A 20624-nucleotide genomic window follows, 5' to 3' on the forward strand; every position below is an offset into this window, starting at 1 on the left:
CTGCTGATGGAGGTTGTGTGCTAAGATTGATTTGTTTGCTGCAGTATTTTTATGATACAGACACGTATATTTTTCTGTCCTAATACATTTTTGTCAAAGCGGCTGTTACCGATAAATCTGTTTGCTGATAAAAGGATGAACAGATGGGAAGGCAGATATACATGAGACCATACATCTTATGCATCATTGACTGTAATGGGTCCTACATTTGTCTCGCCTATCCATGTGCAGCACAGGAGATGCATCTGTTGGTTTACAATGAATTGTGGTCAAAAGCTGATGATTCCCCGAGTCATCACGTGTTTCAATTGGCATGTATTAATCACTTATGTGTCAGAGTTTTGCGTGAATATTGCATCTTTTTCTATCAGTATATTTACAGGTAGATGTATGTTGAACAACTTTATTACATCATGCTGTAATTACAAATACAGATAATGTGTTCTACCCATCCCAATGATCCTAAAAGGAACAATACTGCAGTATAAAATACTCCACTGCAAGTAAAGGTCTTGCATTAAAAGTTTCACCTTAGTAACTTTATGTAAGTATGGAGACAAAATGTCGTGGAGACAAATGTCCCCTGTGAGTGTTTTTGTTCGTGTACTTTTACTGTTTATGTTCAGTATGTTATTGGATTGTTATTATGGATGCATTTGTGTTTGAGAATCATTTAGTTTGTCGAGGTGGAGCAAATTTGACCAACTTTTATGGTCTTTTGCAGCTTATTCCTTAAAAATGCATCACAGTTAATAAGCTGATGATGTTTTAAAGTAACTAGTATTTACAGCTTTCTGATGAATAAGAGGAGTAAAAAGTACAGTATTCGCCTCTGAATTGCCGTGGAGTTGAAGTATAAAGTTGAAATACGCAGGTAAGTGGAATATTAGAAGAAAGAAAATAGAACCACTCCATCTGTCAATAAAATGTCTTCACTACAGTAATACTGCTCTCAAATGATCAGTTGTAAGGATTCAGACCAGATGTCAGGCAACTCTCACACCTGGTGCTGACTTTTTTTACAAAACATTGCACAGTATCATCGATTTTTCCTGTTTTTATTGATGTATCAGCGTTGTGATGTTCTGATGCAGCACGCTGGCGCAAATCGAATTGGTCGTTTAATATATAGTTGTCCCGGCATAAGATTAATTATCATTGGCTCTATCGGCTCTATTTATAGGCATATTTTTGAAGTGGGGCTGCCATTAAGTGAATTATCTCTTGTCACCATATCCAGCACTTCTGTTGAAATAATCAAATCAGATATGTAAAGTGCAGCCTATAATCTCATTTTCTAAACCTGATTACATTTTGTTGACAGGACATTGGTGGGTCTGATGGTTGCTGGGCTTGACAGTCTAGCGCACCGCAAGGTTGTCACGTCCTATATAAAATAGTCCTCTATGTGCCGAGTCACCATTGGACCGACAGAACAACATGAAACAGTTACTTTTACTGCCTGGGACTATTTTCAAGTATTTCCTGCTCGAGTTGAACAGTAACTTATACGACAGCTGGAAGGGATAAGAAGCCAGATAAGAGCAACAGACAAATCGACGTTTACAGGTTTAATTACAACTGTTCTTGTTCATTTGTGCAGAGGAGCAATGGGATGTGAACGGGCCAGGACAAGAGGGCTCTACAGCGGGTGCATGTAACCACCCAGAACATTGGTACCCATCTACTGAGCATCAGTGATATTGGTGAGAAGAGGTGCCCGCAAAGAATTCAAAGGATATTAAAAATACCCACCACAGCCACAACCTGTTCACCCTAACAGCCTGCCTTCTGGCAAGAGATACAGAAGTATCAGCTGCTGTACCACCAGACTTCAGAGCAGCTTCATTCCTCAGGCTGTGAGACTCCTAAATTTAACCAGACGGGGGCAACAAACAGTCAGACGATCCCATTAGTTGGGGTACCCAACATGGTGCCCACAAGCGCCTGGTAGCCTGCAGCAAATGATTCACTCAGGAGTGTTCTAAACATAGCACGAGTCCCCGGTAGAGTCTGTTATGGCGCTGTAGACGTTTGCCGTTTTTTTCTGGCTGCCAAAAAAAGTCACTTTTTACCCATACCGTCCAATCACAGTGGAGGAGTGGCGAGTCACACACCATAAACAACCTCCACTTCCTATATGTACAAGTGCTGAACAACAACGAGATGTTTCCTCAGCAACCCTCAGAGACGGACGGGTCTGTCCTCTCTCCTTACGTGCTTCAGCCTTCCCTTTATCCAGAGCAAGGGCCAAAGCCAGTACTCCAACCTACCCTACCTTGTTTTTAGTTCCATGTATATCTTCCTTATCATAGCAACCAGGTGCAACGAAAGTGTCTCAGCAGAAAAAATGCTGCATCGCTCAAGCGCTCTCAAACGCTCCCTTTCTCCTAATATATGTAGCCTATTAAAGGCGTAATATTCATTATTTAAAGGTAAACCTAGAAAACGTATATTATTCAGGAAGATCATACCTAACAAGTAGCCCTCCACATTACTCTCTAGCCATCAGGTCTCCCTCGGGCTCAAAAAGATGAGTAAACCCTGTTGTAAAGGTCAGGGTGGAGGAAACAACATTGTCATATCCACTTAGTGGTTGATATTGCTTCTGATATCCCCAGGTGGACCAAAACATCTGAGAATGCAGGTTGAAGGGAGACAGTTCAGCATTTTAGGATTGAACCCGTTTGTATACAGTGTGCTATTTTGAGTTGTATGTGGTCACATTTTATCTACGATTAAGTATACTTCGTACAGTAAGTGTGGAATTTCCCCATTTCTCTAAGCATCTTAGTCTGCAGCTCATTTCATTTCATGCCATTGTTCAGTGCAGGTTCACAGTCATCTAGTCTCTCAAAGGACTGACTGTATATCTACTGTGGATAATTTCAGCATTATAAGTAGGATTAAATAACCCCCCTATTGATGAGTAGAAGTGTCACAATAATAATATGTTAGTCACAATATGTTTACAATATTCTTACTTGTAGAAGATATTATGTGTTACAGTATATTAACTAATTGAATGTATTAAATCATAAAAGTATAGTCACTAAAGGTATTAGAACACTGTAAGAACGGTTGGAGGGTCAGACAGGGAAACTGGTGAGACATGCAGCAAATGGAGGATGGGATGGGTCAAATGCCAAGCTGACCAGAGGCGGAGTCAAGAACGTTGTTTTGCAAGGAGCAAAGCTGTTTCGCTGAAGGATCGATCCAGGGAGGGGACAGAAGTCAAATGGAGCCAATCACTAATCGCCACGGAGGGTCATTCAGATGTTTTATGACTGTTTCGGGCATTTCCAACACATAAGAGACTGTTCTGGAGAGAATTCCTCAGACCACATCCGCTCTCGTTTTTCAGTACCTGAATTCAGACCTGTGAGTGAGATGCGTGCGTGTGGTCTCTGTTCTCGAGAACATTACTAGTTGGTTCCGCTGGTAAGTGAACTTTGTGTCGTACATTAAATATTGTTATTGATTGTGAACCGGATCCAGTCCATTTTTCTGATGCGCGTGCGCACTAGGAAGGCTCTCATCCTTTTGGTTTTTAAACCCTAACACTACCGTGCTATCTATTACATTCTCAATGTAGTCATATTTATTGTCACATATACAGCTCCACAATGCTACAAAGGCACAAGATGGAAAGTATATTTTCAAGGACCTTTGATATGTTAAATCAGCTCAGCGTTAAACATGGTCATTCTTTATGTGTTATCTACAAAGTGATTGTCTGGAGAATCATAAGGGGCTTGTAGAGGTGATTAAGGAAACCTGACACCAGCCTAAGCTCATACGTAACATACTGGGTCAGTGGTTTCATCGTGCTCTTTTGGTTGTACAGGGCTGAGTTAATGTATGATGTTAGATTTTTTTGCAAATGTTTTTTATTTGTCATGCTGTAGCTGTGCTCCTTTTCACCACGGAGAGAGCACTCAGCAGAAACAAGCAACAAACTCCCTGAATCTGACCATTAATATTACATGATATCCATCTACTATCAACGACAAAGTAAAACCACTCAGAGCAGGCATACTTAACACCTGAACCTTTGCCTTGAGTGCACATGTTTTCTCTCGATGTTTAGAAAGCAAATGAAAAGTCTAGCTTGGGTTGCAGCCGGATTTGATCTGGAAGGAAATGTTTTTGACTTTGTAGTGCGGTAGCCATTGGATAAACCCCCACAACTTTAGTCCGGCCGACTTAATTGCTAAGCATCACCTGAGAGTAACTGCCATTAGTTCAGAGGATGGGAACATGTTTCAACACAGTATGTGGTCGAGACATGACTCATGCTGAGGTGCCCCTCCGGGGCGCTCGGAGCAATACACGGCTTAACGTCTTTCACACCGTGTGTGTTCATCAGTGGCAAGCAGAGAAAAAAGAATCAATGTTAAGGGAATTAGTCAGCCTTTTACAGTTCCACAGCTGTAGTATTTATATAATCCTCATTCTAAATGCGCTCTTTATAAAAAAAGAAAAGAGTCGTTTCTCAAACTAATTGAGATGCATTTTTTTTTAACAATAGCTTATTCTGTAGAAAAACATTTGAGCCCAAGAAATTTGATTTAAATTTCTAAAATGAATCCCAAGGTAAATCCACATCTCATGAATTCATGCTAAGCATGATGCAAATGTCTACCTGTAAATCCCCAAGTAAAAACATGATGTATACTGCATCACAACATAGAATACAACCTCCATTCTGCCTTGTATAGATGACTAATGTAACAATAACCCACATGAAGTGATTGATCATCATAGAACATGTTTAGAATTTAAAAAAACACAACCTGCTCCTCTGTATCTTACATTTGAGTTTTTTCTCCCTTATTTTCTGTCCTCTCTTTAATCTCTACATTCGTGACTCAAGGAAGAAATCTGACCGCAAGTCGTGTGTCAGGTCGGGTTTGTAAACATCGTAATCCCCAATGATTCTGGTTGGTCTTGGATGCACATGTGTATTGATTATCCCACTCTTTTGGTGATCCAGTCTTGCGCTTTATGAGCGTCCTGCCTCAAGTGAATACACATGTCCTCATCCTCCATTATACATCAGAATATGTCCTTGTTAACCAATCGTGTGGTCTTTCCTGGCAATAGACATCATTTGACTCCTAAAGTCTATCCGGAGATGAGCTCAGCCACCTTCAAGGTTTCCTTCCTCATCCTCCGTTAGAGACCAGAGGTTGACCTCATCGATGTGTTCAGGAATCTTCTGCTCTTTCTTGGTGGCAGATGTCTTTTGACTACACCTTGGAAAGCATCTCCTTGCAGCTTATTCTTCCCTTAGGTGAGAATGGATGGATTCTTTTCCACAATAGACCCAGCATCCCCTTTCTGGAGCTCAATCGAAAGTCAAAGTGTGTCTGGGGGCATCACAGCTGCTGAGCCACTTCATGGGCTTCCTTCCTACTGTGAGCCTGAATCGCCTCGTCTTTCATCAGGGCACGGAAATCATCTTCATGTTGTCTTTCAGGTTGGTCCTCTCTCTTACAACTCTTGAGTCCATCCTTCACGGAGTCATTTGAAGTATGAGGAGTCGCGGGGCATTTGCCAGGATGGCTGTTATAATCGAGCAGATTGTTTTCGCTGCTTGACGTATTTGATGATTTAATGATTCAATGCTGCGTCGCTAATAAATGTATTTTTCATTTCTTCCTATATATCTGTAGATTATGCGGAGAGTAAAGTAACACAGCAGCAATGAGGTCATTGGATCTGATTTGCAGCGTTGGAGAAATGTCAGAGGAGGATGTCAGGTTTTGACCTTTCCCTTTTTCTCTAATTCACACTAATATCCCCAGTGCATAAAAAAAACTCAATTTCCCACAATTTGAGCCCTTTGTGTGTCTCGGTAATAGACCGAAGTAACCTGATGGTGGTAGTGGCGTATTAAGAGAAACGCTCACCTTAACTCCTCTCTCACACCTCTCTGATTAGCTGTCATCACCCTTTTCTTCCTGTCTTTATCTCTTCCTCAGTGTCTTTGAGCCTCTTCCAGTTGCTCCATTTCTCTCTTCGTGACCCTTGTTCTCTATGAAGATCACCTCTAACTCTTGCTCACCCTGTCTTTTAAATTTCACAATACACCGTCTCTTTGTAGGTCCCCTTACTTTGTGTGAATCTCTCTTCAAAAGTCCCAATCTCATGCCATGAATTAGAGTAAATACAGTGCTAACCACAGTCTGGAGCTCATACATACATGAGATGTGAGGGAGGTTACAGCGGGGAAGAGGAAGAAGATAATGAATAAAAACCAAGCGGGGAGGGAGAGGCAGAATAATAATTTACCAGTACTCACAGTAGAGATCTTCTGTGGGGCTTTTTATTTTTATGGCCGGACGCATCTGGCTCTCAAGTGTTGTGCTTGCATGTAAGTGTGTGTGTTTGTGTACATCTACCGGCTATATGTCTCCTGTGTACACACTCAGCCTTGTGAACAATAATAAACCTCCGTAAACTAACAGCCAAAAAATTAAACCTTCACCCAACATCGTCCCCATGGCCTTTACTATCAACAAACACACACTCACTCACTCACACACACACACACACACACACACACACACACACACACACACACACACACACACACACACACACACACACACACACACACACACACACACACACACACACACACACACACACACACTCACACACATTGGAACACAAATGGCCATTCAGGCCGGGTTCAGCGAGCATGCCACCCACACAAAAAGAGTGCAGCTGAAACTGGGAGCTTCCATGCATTTGCACATACATTCAAACTGTGACTCCTGCAGCCCTCATCAGTCATATAGTTGTTGTATTGTATATGCAAGTATGTGTAATGAATAAATATTGTTAAACCCAGTGTTGGGTAACAGTGTGACTGTCATATTTCTTTCATTTTGATTGAAGGTGTATATACACTTTGTATAGGATCTGTTTTTCTTTGTGTCCGTGTGTGTGTGTGTGTGTGTGTGTGTGTGTGTGTGTGTGTGTGTGTGTGTGTGTGTGTGGTCTTTGTAACGTGTATGTAATAAAGGTTTTCATTTGGTTATGGGGCTTCAGAAGGGCTGTCCAGAGAAGTCTTATATTGGATAGGCTGTGTGTCTGAGGAAAATGGGAAATAACATCAGCCGTCAGGAGAGGAGAGGTGAAAAATAACCTGTCATCACTTCTCTCTCTCCGTCTCATCCCCTTCTTCCTCGCTGTCCTGCCTCTCACCTTTTGTAGCGTTCCCTCTCTCGCTCAATAGCTTTTCTCGCTTCTCTATTGTTCCGTCATTGCTTGTGGCATTCGTGATTTGCCTCTTTTTCTCTTGGATATGGAAGATTATCGACGACAAAATGAAGGAGCAACCAAATCAAATTCAAGCTGTGATCATGTAACCATCTTATGTGGGCGCAGCGAAGGATTTGTGAGGAAAACTGAAATGTGCTGTGGTTGGCAAATGATTCGGATCATTTGTTTAAAAACTACAAGATTATGGTTGATGTAGATTGTAGTTATGGGTAAAACAAACAAAAAAAGGTTGACTGTCATTGAGAATCAACATGCAAACAGCCATCTCCCAGGTTCAAGTCGCAGGCTTTGTCAGTGTCACACTTCTCCCCCGTTTGTTCCTAACAAGATGAGAGTCATAATTCACATGGTAGCTACAGGTCCTTGTCAGGTAGACATAAAGATAGGGGTTTTAGCACATGCCAAATGCCAACATTGAACTTTAAAAATGTATTTTTTTAAACAATGTTTATTACCCACCGGGTTAAGCCTCCAGGGGCCCCACAAGCACCAGACGTACTATGTATGTATCAACAGGTTTGAGCTGATTTCATTGAAATTTTGTTTTCGAAATACTCACCACCAAAGGACAATGTTGACCGGCATGGGGCCCTGTTTTTACATTGAATGTGGTGCTTCTGTTGCATACTCCTTCAGAAATGTTTTAAATCAATTTAAAGCATGCACTAGAAGTGCACTCGACCAATAGCTCCGGCTTGGCATCTTTGTTGCATGTTCACTTGCTTTATTTCTCTCCTCTTGTTTTCTGACATCTCTTTCCTGTCTGCTCTCTCTCTATCTCTCTCTCTATCTCTATATATACAAACGTATACAGTATATATATATATATAAACTGAACTGAACTCTGGGAACAAAATATATGTCGACACACTACTTTGCTTTTCAGACTGATAAATTATTAGTTCAGTCATTTCATGATCTTCCTTAGATTTCCTCCCTTTTGCTCTCAACCTCAATCTGTTTTCTTTCCTTTGGATTTTTTCTCTCTCACTTTATTTCACACTCTGTCAACACCAGTGCTTGGAGAACAGAATGTGTAGCAAATCTGTGCCGGTGTATTCGTGTATAAGAAAAGGACAAGGATACACACACAAAACACTGACACACAGGATGAAAGCTAATGAGCAAAGGTGAGAGGGTTAGACTCCGTGCGTCTGTTAGCGTGACAGTTGGAAGGCGGGGGAAAGATGGGACTTGCGAGACGAGTGTGAGAGCGTGAGCGAGGGTGGTAAATTAAAAGAAAGAATGTGGGAGAGGTGAGAATCACCAAGATATATATATATATATAGCTGCAGCTTCAACAAAGAATGATTTCATTGTTTTCTGAAATGTGTACTGTGTGTGACGAGTGTCGAGCTGCATGTGAAATATGTGACATGACGACTGAAATGAATTCACTGATTGATGGATTGATTCACTGTCCAGTGAACAAGCAAACATACGGCAGACAAGGAGACAAGGAGACAAGGAGAGCGATGAAACTTCACTTTAACGCGCACACAGTGCAGCCCTTTGTTGTCAGAAATAGCTTTTGTTCGCTCTCATCAACTGTTCCGACCAGTTTTGTTCACGATGTTCATTTTCTAAAGTCCTAAAGATGTGTGAAGTGGGCAGACACCGAGAAAACGGCCTGAACAAAAATAGGCCGACTCCTTCGCCATAAGCTGCAGAGAAGAGCGATTTAAATAGATTTGAATGGGAGGTGTAAAGTGGGCGGTCAGAGAAAACACTTGTGTTCACCAGAGGAAGTCAGACATGTTGGAGAACATTTGGTATGCAGCACACGCAGAAGACGAAACATGTCACTTCGGCCAACAAGTAGTGGATGCTCATTTTTCTCCGATGAGTGCCAATCTGCCTCAAAGACAGCAGGTGATGTGTTCAATTTTAACAAGGTGAGTAGGACACAAGACTGTTTGGTTTTGCATCTCTGTTTATCGAAATGAAAATCGTGTCAGGTCACAGTGTCTTTTCTATACGTGCGTGTGTGTGTGTGTGTGTTTCTTACATTCATTCCTTTGATTTCATGTGTGTGCCTGTTTTAATGTTTGTTTGCAGCTGTGTGCAAATATCAGAGAGGCGTGAGGTGCTGTGTTGACTCTGAAGATCGATGGTTGATCTCTCGAGAAGAGGAAAAGGCCAATCTTCTACCGTAATAACACTGGCACACTACACTTATATGTGTGTGTGTGTGTGTGTGAGAGAGAGAGAGAAAAAAACATTATAAAACATAGCATACACCTACAAGATACAGTAACCAAGGCTTTCATCTCACAGTGACATACAGATGAGACGACCATCAGTCTTGATATCTGGTCCTTTTCTTGCATTGTGTTAAGTTTCGTTTTTCCACCCAGTGTGTCCCTGTCACTTTATGCAACTGTCAAGGACAAAAAATGAAGGCAAGGTGTGGAGGCTTTCTTTCTCACTGATGTGGTTGGAAATTCATGATTGAATTATTCAGCTCTGTTCAACAGATCTGATGGACCCAGGGGTTACGGATTTCAATCAACACATTGTGCAGATGTGCAACTGAAATTAAAAAAAGTCAGACAAGCGTCAATGCTGCAGCAGCAATAATAACAACGATAAAAAGAACTCCAGACAACTGTAGCTTTCCAAGAGCATTGCATTTGGCTTGACAAATACATGTTTACTTTGTGTGTTATCGTGGCGGGAAGTTAGAGTGTTATGTTGCCTTGGTATACGCTGGGTCCATACCTCTAAAGATGTCAAACCTTTGAGCTTTAAGGTTTCCCAGTATTAGCATGAGTATATGCAGTAAAAGCATTATAATTAAAACACCAATGGAGAGCATTTACAGCTCATTCAGCTTGTTTGTCTGGCTGATGATTGGTGACCTGAACCTGCTGCTGCTCTCCTCTAGTCACTGAACACTTCAAGACAGAGAAATCAAAGGCAGGCCAGACGATAAAGGGTGCTAAAAGTCGCTACGTCAAGCGAGAACGTCCCTGAGTATGCGAGTTGGTGTGGAAGGGGTTGCTTGTAGAGACGAAGATAATTATCCCCCAACACTTCCTCTGTTCACTCTCTCTGGACTCACAGCGTCACGTTATGCTGCAACAGGCAGCTGTTTCCAGTCGAAACCCTGTGGAAAACAATTATACGCTACTTGCTTGGCAACAAAGGGCTTACAGATAAAGTTAGCAACTGGCTGGTGAGCATAGTAGAGCATTAGAGAGATGGAAATGTAGTGACGAGTATGAGTAGGTGGACTGCTAATGTGAAAACGTGTCAGTGTTGTGTTTACAGCTGCATCCCCAAGAGGCCAAAAAGTCTGTTATCGGAGGTTCATCAATGTCAAGTCAAAAAATCAAGCGAATTGAAAAAGTGACTTCCGCCAAACTTCGAAGGGAGCCAAGAAGGGTATCCACAGGCTAGCATTGGGTGCACTGCCTGACTCTGGTACAAGGCCCTCAGCAGTATCTTCAATGTTCAGAAAGTATGCACGGTGGAATTTACAGCTTTGCAAGCACACACAGCTAACGTAAGTCCACAAGAGGAAAACTTCACTACTTTTTCTAACAGCACTTGAGGGAGCTTGAAAGTGAGTCCAAGGCTGTGGCTACTTCCTGAAGTAGTACATACAAGTCAAGACTGGGTGCATAATGTGCCTGAAAACGTCTCAGTAGAAAAGTTATGTTTTGTTTTTTTGTGGTGGGTCTTGACAGGCTTTTTTAGCCCAATCCTGCAGCTGAAGTGAAACCATGAAGCCCAACAAAACTAGTAGAGATACAAGGTAATTACTTTTACACCAGTAGAACAGGGAACTATTATTCCTAAAATGTACATTATACACCTGACGAGAAAGTGAAAGTTCTTCTTCTTTTTAGAATTAAAACAAGTTTGCCTGCTCGATAGACATTGCTGAGGGCGAAAACATCTCAAACAGTCTATGCCACCAATAAATTACGAGAAAAGATATTCCATCTTGAACTCTCCCACTGCAGATACCTTTACCTAGAAGGCAAAGCAGTGGCTCAGCACACTAATTAACACTCCTAGCTTGTGTGTGTCTGTATTCCAGTCTGTTAGTGTGTTAAATGCACCTGATTGGATTGTAAAGATGAAAACTTGAGTTTGCTTCTCATGCCCCCAATTAAATTAAATATATGCAGAGAGGAGAGCATGGCTGGTCCAGTCACTTCATCCGCATATTAAGGGTGAGATGGAAGATGAGGGAGAGAGGGAGGTACGCTGCTGGGGGGAGGGAGAGTGGGATAAATTGATGCAGGTGAGATGGGGAAGGAGAGAAAGGAGGATGAGGAGTAGACAGAGGGACAAGATGAAGCCACATGAGGGCGAATCCAAGCAAACCTTCTGTTTTTGTTGAAACATCCCGCACAATGCAGAATGTTTGGATAAACTTAACCGAACGCAGAGGACAACAATCATTTGTGCAAGTTCAGAGTGGTAACACCCAAATGACAAGGATTTTTTCTTGTAATGGACTATTTCTTTAATGTGGTATTGCTTTTGTACAATCCATCTTACACCGCTGGACTTACAGACAGCAAAACAAATCCCATGACAGTGTTATCCTCCTCACTCAGAGCCCCTGTTGCGTTGATTCCTCCACTGCATTGTTCGTCATTTATGTTATCCAGCAGTTTTAATTTTACAGAGAGCCAAAGAAGTCCACATTTTGTGAAAAAAAATGCATACATGTTTTTCCTACAGTCAAAGTATTATTAAACATGAACAACAAATGGGCAAGTCTTTCATATTCTTTCATGCCAGCTAGTATCGGCCATGTTTCATACTGTCCATCGACAAAGACACGCATTCACACAGTGTGAAAGTCGAAGACACCAATCGCAGGGACAGATGCTAAGTCATGTGAGTTATGAAATGTTTGATATGTCTAACTTTAGTCTTTCCATATCCCATGTTTCTTTCCATCTTTTTCAATAAATTTAAAAACAACCTCAATCGACCGTAAGAATTCACTATTGAGGATATGTTATCGATTGTTTCCCTTTCCATAGAACGATGTGAAAGGAAACACGGCTAGAGATGACAACGAGAGCATCCAGGGAAAAGCAGATTGGTACATTTACGGTTTACGAACTGAGAACACCACAATAGAATGAAGATAATTTGGAAATGTCAAAGAACACAGTCTGTGGGTCCACAAAATCAGTCTCCCATCCACTGTCTATGGATCAGCTCCAGACATTATTATGGAACGCCAATCAAAGCGCAGTTCCTAGTAAACAAATCCATCCACCCCGACGTCATGAAGATGCAGTTGCCTGACGTCACACAACGATGGAAGGGCAAATTGCGAATGGAAAACCATCAACTAAAAGGCAATGTCCAGTGAATATACGTATACGCGAGCATCGCAGCATTCCTTTATCTTCTTTCATTCTTTTTCTGTTTATCTATCTTGCTCCCAAATTATTTGGATTCAAAGACACATTTCACAGCAAACATTTAGTCATAGCAGGAAAGCACAGGTGGAACTAATAACATTAACGATGGCTCTGCTCCAGCAATTATTACAATGCAGCGATCAGTGATGTAATTAGTAACACCTGTGTTTGACAAGTCCAAGTTCCCAATGAGGGAACTGCTGCTTCAGACCAGTGTGTGTAATTGTCTAATGTAATGTGGACAAATAGAACATGGAATTCTGTTTCGGAGCCTGGATCCTCAGGTTTTAGCTTATAAATACAAGGAATGGAAGGATATTATTTTTTCACTCCACCACCAAGAAGAAGAAAAGTGTGAAAACACCTAAAAATGGAACAAAGAAAAAGTTAGAGGGTAACTGTGTGTGTTTTTTTTCTGGGTCGCATAGATGCTGGATCTGTCCCAGTATGAAGTAGGTGGGATGCAGGAAGAACAGCCAGACAGGTAACATAGCCTTCACAGTGATAACACACAATAAACACAAACACATTGACATCTGCAGGCATTTCAGTGTTTCCAGTCCAACTCCCTCATACGTCCGTAAAAATTCAGAATTAAGCGCAGACAAACACAAGACGTGCAAATAAAATCAGTGGTAACCACTGAGCTGCTGTGACAAGTACTCAGTTTGAAAAACACAGAGAGGAAGGGAGAGATGAGAAGAGCAGGGATGGGGGAGAGAGAGAGAAAGGAGGGGTTGGGAGGCTATACGAAGACAGAGGCCAGTGAAAAGCAGAGCTATTTAAAACATAGTGAAGAGAGGAGAGGACCAATTCAACTAGCACTTACCTACAGGTCACATGCTGTTAATGGAAAAGATGTAGTGATGGATAGAGGGAAGGAAAGGATGTGAGAAGAGGAGGAAATGGGTTTAGAGGATGTGGAGATGTTTAAAAAAACAAAACAGAGCTGGGTAAAAAGAAGAAAATACCCATTTACACACACACACACTCTCACACACACACACACACTCTAATAATGCAGCAATAATTCAATTATGGCATGAAAATATTGTGTAAACTCTAACATGGTTAACTTACGCACATTATGATCATACAGAGTACGGTAATCATGACGTGATTAAAGGGGCACTCCATCAATTGTACATAATGATCAGTACTAGTCTCAGGAAGTGCTACCCCCACTTCCGTAGCTGTGGAGGAGCTTTCTAAAGTCCTCGCGCAGGTCAAAGTTTTCACTTACTCGCTTTGTGGATTAGCGTCTGATTTTGTACTGACGACGTTTATGGTTTCTTTAGACAATTAATCCACCCGACGACCTCGCATGATGTTTCAGGTTTGTCTCAGCAACTCTTAACTGACTTGCCATTGAATTTGATGGACGATCAACACTCATTTGCTTGAGTATGGTTTGCTGGTCATCAATAAGTGTACGCTGGCTAGTGCTCATTAACAAACTAGGTTTACTGCAACGATCACAGGTCGTTGCAGTAAACTCTGGTAATTGAGGGAACTTCGTTAATGTGAACAATGTTAACACCTAAAATGAACTATTACCTCAATAACATCTATGCTCCACACTATTCAAAGTAATCTAATTATTTTTGTCGTAAAATGTGCACTCTAACACAGTAACACTCACACAATTCTGTGCTATTCTCACATGATGTGTTTTTGCAGGGAAGAGCTTCACGCGAACCTAAACTGATGGTGTTGTGCTTCCTCTAGGTGCATTTTTGGTTGCATGCCATGACTTTAGGCAGAGACATTATGTTCCTCCACCAGCCAGAGTGCATTGCAGTCACAAGTCACTTTTTTTCCCACAAGAATACCTTTCGTACTGCTGTCACAATCAAGTGCTCTCTCTCCACCTACCTGCAACACATGGTTGAGTCCACAGTCATTTTGTGTTTTGTTCTGAGAGATGCAGGGAATTACTGACATGGAAGTAGTTGGGTTATGTAAGGGTGTGTTGATAGAATCAAAATGGTAATAATTCCAGAAAAAGAAAACATTGGTATACTGATGTGAAAAATGATGACCAAACCTTTATCAAGGTTTTGGGGGCTAATAAACTCATGCAACTTCACTGCTCCTGAAAGACAAGAATCATAACTGACACAGGGCCTAACAATACTGATTGGTTAGACCAAGACAAATCAACAAGATTCAAGAAACAATCAATGGATGAATTAAGTGAAACAAAGATAAAACATGCTGATAGAGTTGACAAATGAAATTACTCTCTCTGCTACAGCTTGCCCTTACACACTAATGGCATCCAATTAGTAGAAGAGGATACACACACTGTTGTTACGAGATTCATTGAAAATGTTGTAGCTGGATTGTCATTAGGATTGTTGTGTTTTGCCAAAAAAAAGGTTGAAAGGCAGACGGCAGTCCATTAGCCTCTTGAGTCACAGCCTCCTTTCTCTCTTCCCCGTGAAGAATCGCCAACGTGATGCGCTGGGAAGGCTGACAGCTGTGTAAAGCAGCACACACTTACACGTGTCCGGTCACATTACAGGTCCGATTATTCCCAGAAAATAAACAGCAGTTCACTGTAAAATTCCTGCACTCTCTGCATCCACCCTTCGTTGGTAAAGCTTTGGTTCTACTTTCTGCAAGGACAGTCGCATGAGCTGTTCTTAACCTCACTCTCACGATGAAATCCACTTGAATTTGCTTTAACATCCGCTCCCCTTCAAGCAGACATACACTTTGAAATGAAACACTTGAGTTGTGGGGAAAGTCTGAACTGCAGCTGTTCAGTGACTTCAACAGAATTTTCATCTCATCACAACTCAAAAGGTCATCTTTTGGTGTTTTGTTACAGACAAAAATCAATACCTGATGTCTGCCTGGTTTAACCCTCCACTTTTACCCTCACTGTTGTTTTGGTCTTTTTTCTCTCTCTTCCACGCTCTTTTGTTTCCTTCTTTCTTCCCATTTCTCTCAGTGTCCTCCTGTCAGCCTTTTCCTTCCATCTTAGCTTTGTACTTCACTGTATAGTGAGGAGGATGAGGGCATCACTCCCTCTCTCTCCAGACTGTGTGTGTGTGTGTGTGTGTTGGTGGCGAAGGGTTTTGCACGTAAAGGTCAAAGCTGACAGTTTTTTAGCAATGCTGCCAACTGTGCACAGAGGAAAACACATAGACAGACAGGTGGATGGAGGAAGAAATGTGTGCAGAAACAGACATGAAGAATAAGGGAGATGGATGGCTGATGGGCGGGCGGAGGGAGGGGGGAGGGAGGGAGGGGGGAGGGAGGGAGGGGGGGTTAGCTGAAGAGCTGGCCAGATGGATGATGAATGGATGGAAGACGAGAACAGCAGAGAAAGCAGACAGGTAAACATTTGAATCTTTATCTATCCAGGTTAGTCTCGCTGAGACATCTGGACACTCTGCTAACAGAGAGACCCTAATAAGACAGCAGTAATACAACCATGGACGTAGGGATTTAGAGATCCCGATATCACAATATCTTACAAAATATTACAATATATGTAGTGTAATATTTTTTATATTTAGAATATCTATCCGGTTTGGATCAGGTCAGTTTTTGTTGAACAGCAGAGGATCATTTCGATCTGTTTGCTTTTCATTGTCTGTTTCAGTGAGCAAAGTAAACGGGGTCAGTTGATATTCATATGGAAGTGATACCGGCCTCCTCCAGGATAATCTTGCAATTAAAACAAAAACATACAAGAGTGAAAGTGACACGAACTAGACAGCATCATAATGGATGGCTGCTTTTAAACATAGTGCGACCACACAGTAGCTATTTGTCAGATAACTTGATCTACAAACAACAAAGTCCACCAGGAATACACTCAGCTTTCCTGTATCACACTCAGCATGGATACAGCTGCATGTCCGCTTTCCTCAAGTTGTCGACACAATCAAAGAACCACGGTGTTAAGTCAAGATTCTTGTAGTAACGACAAGATGATCTTCTTTTGCGAGAGTGACGAAAACTAGAGTTGTTCCGATACCTGTATCAGAAATGCCTCTTCAACATACATGGAACTAAATCGTAGCGTAAATTAAGAGATTATTGTTATTGTTATGTTCTGGACCTTTGCACGAGGAAATCCTCTCAAACTGGACCTTGTTGAATTTTGATTGAATGTTTTGAGGTAGGTATTTATCGGTTTGAAAGTTAAAATATGAAAATGAAAAAAGAAGCAAATTGCTATTCAGTGGATAAATTACATTTTCACTTTCATATTCATTTTTTAACGACAGCTACAAATTGGAATCCTGCCCTCCCACTCCTCACAGCGTTCAGTATATCTGTTGTATATCTGTTGTCATTGAGGCTCAGCAAGCAAACCTGAAAACTACAACAAACATCGAAAGTAAAAATGTAAAATCCTGGCTGCCCTGTCGAGCTACTCAAAAGCTCTCTGGTTGTGGATTTGATGCTTATGAGATGTGTGACATGGGGCTGTTGAGACCTCTGAGTTAATACAGGAGAATATGTTGGACGACAGAGTGAAGTAACTCCTTCAATCACAGTTTTGGTCCGGAACTCTTCACTAAAGTGGGGAGAAGAGAAAAGAAGGACGACAAACTTTAATCACATTCAAATACATGTGTGCCTACGACAGCTACTACAATAGCAAATTCAATTCAATTCAATTTATTTTGGTATAGCCCAAAATCACAAATTACAGATTTGCCTCAGAGGGCTTTACAATATGTACACATTTGACATCCTCTTGTCCCGGGACCCTCACATCAGAACAGGAAAAACTCCACAAAAAACCCCTTTAACGGGGAGGAAAGAGGAAGAAACCTGTGGGAGAGCAATAGAGGAGGGATCCCTCTCCCAGGATGGACAGAAGTGCAATGATGTCATGTGTAGAACAGGATAGTGAATTACAACACATTCAATGTAATTACAGCACATTCAATGTATGACACAACCACGACAGGAGGCAACACCTGGTCCAGGTAAACCCGGATACACAGGAACCTGTGAGGCGAGAAAGCACAGAGACTCTGGTGAAGAAGCAGGTCAATAATGTGCATTAATGGTATCGGTAATATGAAATAGTAATGTGAGTAATAATAAAAGTGATATTAGCAGTTGGAGTCAGCAGGGCCATGGTAGGAGGAAGGACCAGGGTCCAGATGAAACCATGCTCCATGGAAACCTGTGAGGAGAGGAAGCACAAGGACTCCGGGGAAGAGACAAAATCAGTACTGTGCATTAATGGTGTCGGTAATAGGATTAATAATGTTAACAATGAAGATCGTAGTAGGTGTCAGCAGGGCCATGGCTGGTTGAAGAACCAGTGTCCAGATAAAACTGCGGTCATCCTGTGAGGCGAGAAAGCACAAATACTCCGGGGAAGAAGTAAAGTTAGTAATGAGCATTAATGGGACATCAATGCATACGGACAGAGGTGAAGAAGAGGAGCAGAGAGGTGCTCAGTGTAGGAAGTCCCCCTGTAGTTTTTGCCTCGACCAGTTTGTCCATGGGCCGGTCCAAGGCAAGCCAGAGCCAGCCCTAACTATAAGCACTATCAAAGAGGAACGTTTTAAGCCTACTCTTAAATGTGGTGAGTGTGTCTGCCCCCCGGACTGAAACGGGAAGCTGGTTCCACAGAAGAGGAGCTTGATAACTGAAGGCTCTGGCTCCCGTCCTACTTTTTAAGACTCTAGGAACCACAAGTAACCCTGAATCACTGGATCGCAGCTCTCTAGTAGGGCAGTATGGTACTATAAGCGCTTTAAGATATGATGGAGCCTGACCAATTCGGGCTTTGTAGGTAAGTAAAAGGATTTTAAATTCTCTTCTAGATTTTACAGGGAGCCAGTGCAGAGAAGCTAATACAGGAGTATTACAATACAAATGACAGTACAAATACGACTAATACTACACATACTACAACCGATGTGCCTCAACGCTTGAGGGAGTCAGCATAAGATTGAGGGCCACACAGAAAAAGTGTACTATATTCTGAAATGTTTTACATTTTTATGACATTCTAACGAATTTCGTGTTTAATAAAATCTTTTTAACATACTCCAACATTATATTTTCTTATTAAAGTATGACATACTAATATAACATGCCATTGGCATTCTAGACTATGAGGTTTGTTCTGTCTATGACTGTACTTTATGGCTTTTGATGGGATACAAGGATATGACTTTTTAAATTCAATTTTGATATACTAGACTATGGCTTCTTTCGATATAATAAACTGTGCTGTATTGATGACTTTTATTAACATACTATACTAACACTATTGACATACTACACTATGGCTTTTCTATGACATTTTTGACATAATATACGATGACGTTTTTGACATTGTATACTTTGTCTCCTTTGACTTTTTTTGACACACTATCCTATTTTTTGTCTCCCCCATATGTCTTGCTATCAGGGATGTTGCGGCAGGGACACAGGCGAGTCACATCCCACAAATGGCTCCCCGTGGAAACGCAGGGGAAGGAGAGCAGAGAACAAGATGACATGTCTCAAAGCAGGAATTATAAAGCATAAATGAGGATGTATGAACGAAGAGGAGGAGCAACAAGGAAATATGAGGTGAGGAGTGATTCAGAAAGGAAGAAAAGATTATAGTCAATGGACTGGCAGGGGCTACCATGCAAGGTGCCACCTGCCCACCAGGACTATCTAACATTCATACACCGTAGGCACAGCTACGGGAGCAATTTGGGGATAAGTGTCTTGCCCAAGGACACATCGACATGGACTAGCGAAGTCGGGGATCGAACTGCCGATCCTTTGATTGAAGGACACCCCTGCTCTACCACTGAGCCACAGTCACAGGCAAATGAGGGCATGAGAAAGATGAAAGAGATAGAAAGAAATAGAAAAGCCAGTGAGCTCAAGAGAGGAAAAAAGAGAAGAGAAAGAAAGGTGGAAAGATTACGATTTAAAAAAAAAAGGGATCTCAAAGGTCTTACTTCCCCAGATGTGTGTATGTGTGTTGGTAGGTAGGATGAATGCACTTGCAAAAGGGGGGAGACAGATGAGAAGCACTGACTGAAGTGACACTGCATCCCTCCTCTCATCTTCCTTAAGACTCAGGAGGCACCACACACACACACACACACACACATACACATACATATATACACACACACATTGACTACAAACCTAGTGCAGAAAGAGAATGACAGAGCCAAAGGAAAGGCATTACAAAGAGCAGAACAGGGGGAGCAATGTGTCAGTCCTCAGAGAATAATTAAGAAAGAAACGCGTGACATGAACATCATCCGGCTGAGACACCCAGTTCCACCGCATCAAACCATGCTTTTGTTTCAGGGGGAGAAATTCACTCAGCCTTGTATTATCTTTGGAGTCATATACAAGAACGAGAGGGCTATAATAGGAGGGATCAGTTGACATGAGCAGTCCAACAAAAACAACAACTTCAATGACTTCTTTCTTTTGAGTAAGAAGTGCACAAGAAGCTTAGATTGATGGTGCAATACATGGAGGCACACTTCCCAACTATGTAAGCATCTTCTCTCAGAATCTACAAAAATACATTTCCTGTGGTAGTCAAAAGAAACGGCCTCTGGGCCAACCACTCTCAGGGATAGGCATTGGGGTTAACAGGAGCTGGTGCAGTATCAACTAAATATCGTTGGGCTCATCTCTGCACATAGTACTGGTTCTGGAACCAACACCTGGAGAGGGGCTGGACTCCTTTTCCGGAGTGGCCCAGGGTGAGAGGCACCGGGCAGATGTGGGGATACTCACGCGCCCCTTGCTGAGCACCGCGATGTTGGATGAGTTTGGGGAGACTACGGAGAAAGACTTCCGGTTGGCCTTAAGAAAGTTCTGGCAAACAGTCAGACAAGTCAGAGAGGGAGAACAGGGCTTGGCTATACTGTGTTTGGCAAAACTGCTGACCCAGATTGGCCATATTCACAAGCG

The sequence above is a fragment of the Melanostigma gelatinosum genome (assembly GCF_949748355.1).
Source record: "Melanostigma gelatinosum genome assembly, chromosome: 1".
Taxonomy (NCBI): domain Eukaryota; kingdom Metazoa; phylum Chordata; class Actinopteri; order Perciformes; family Zoarcidae; genus Melanostigma; species Melanostigma gelatinosum.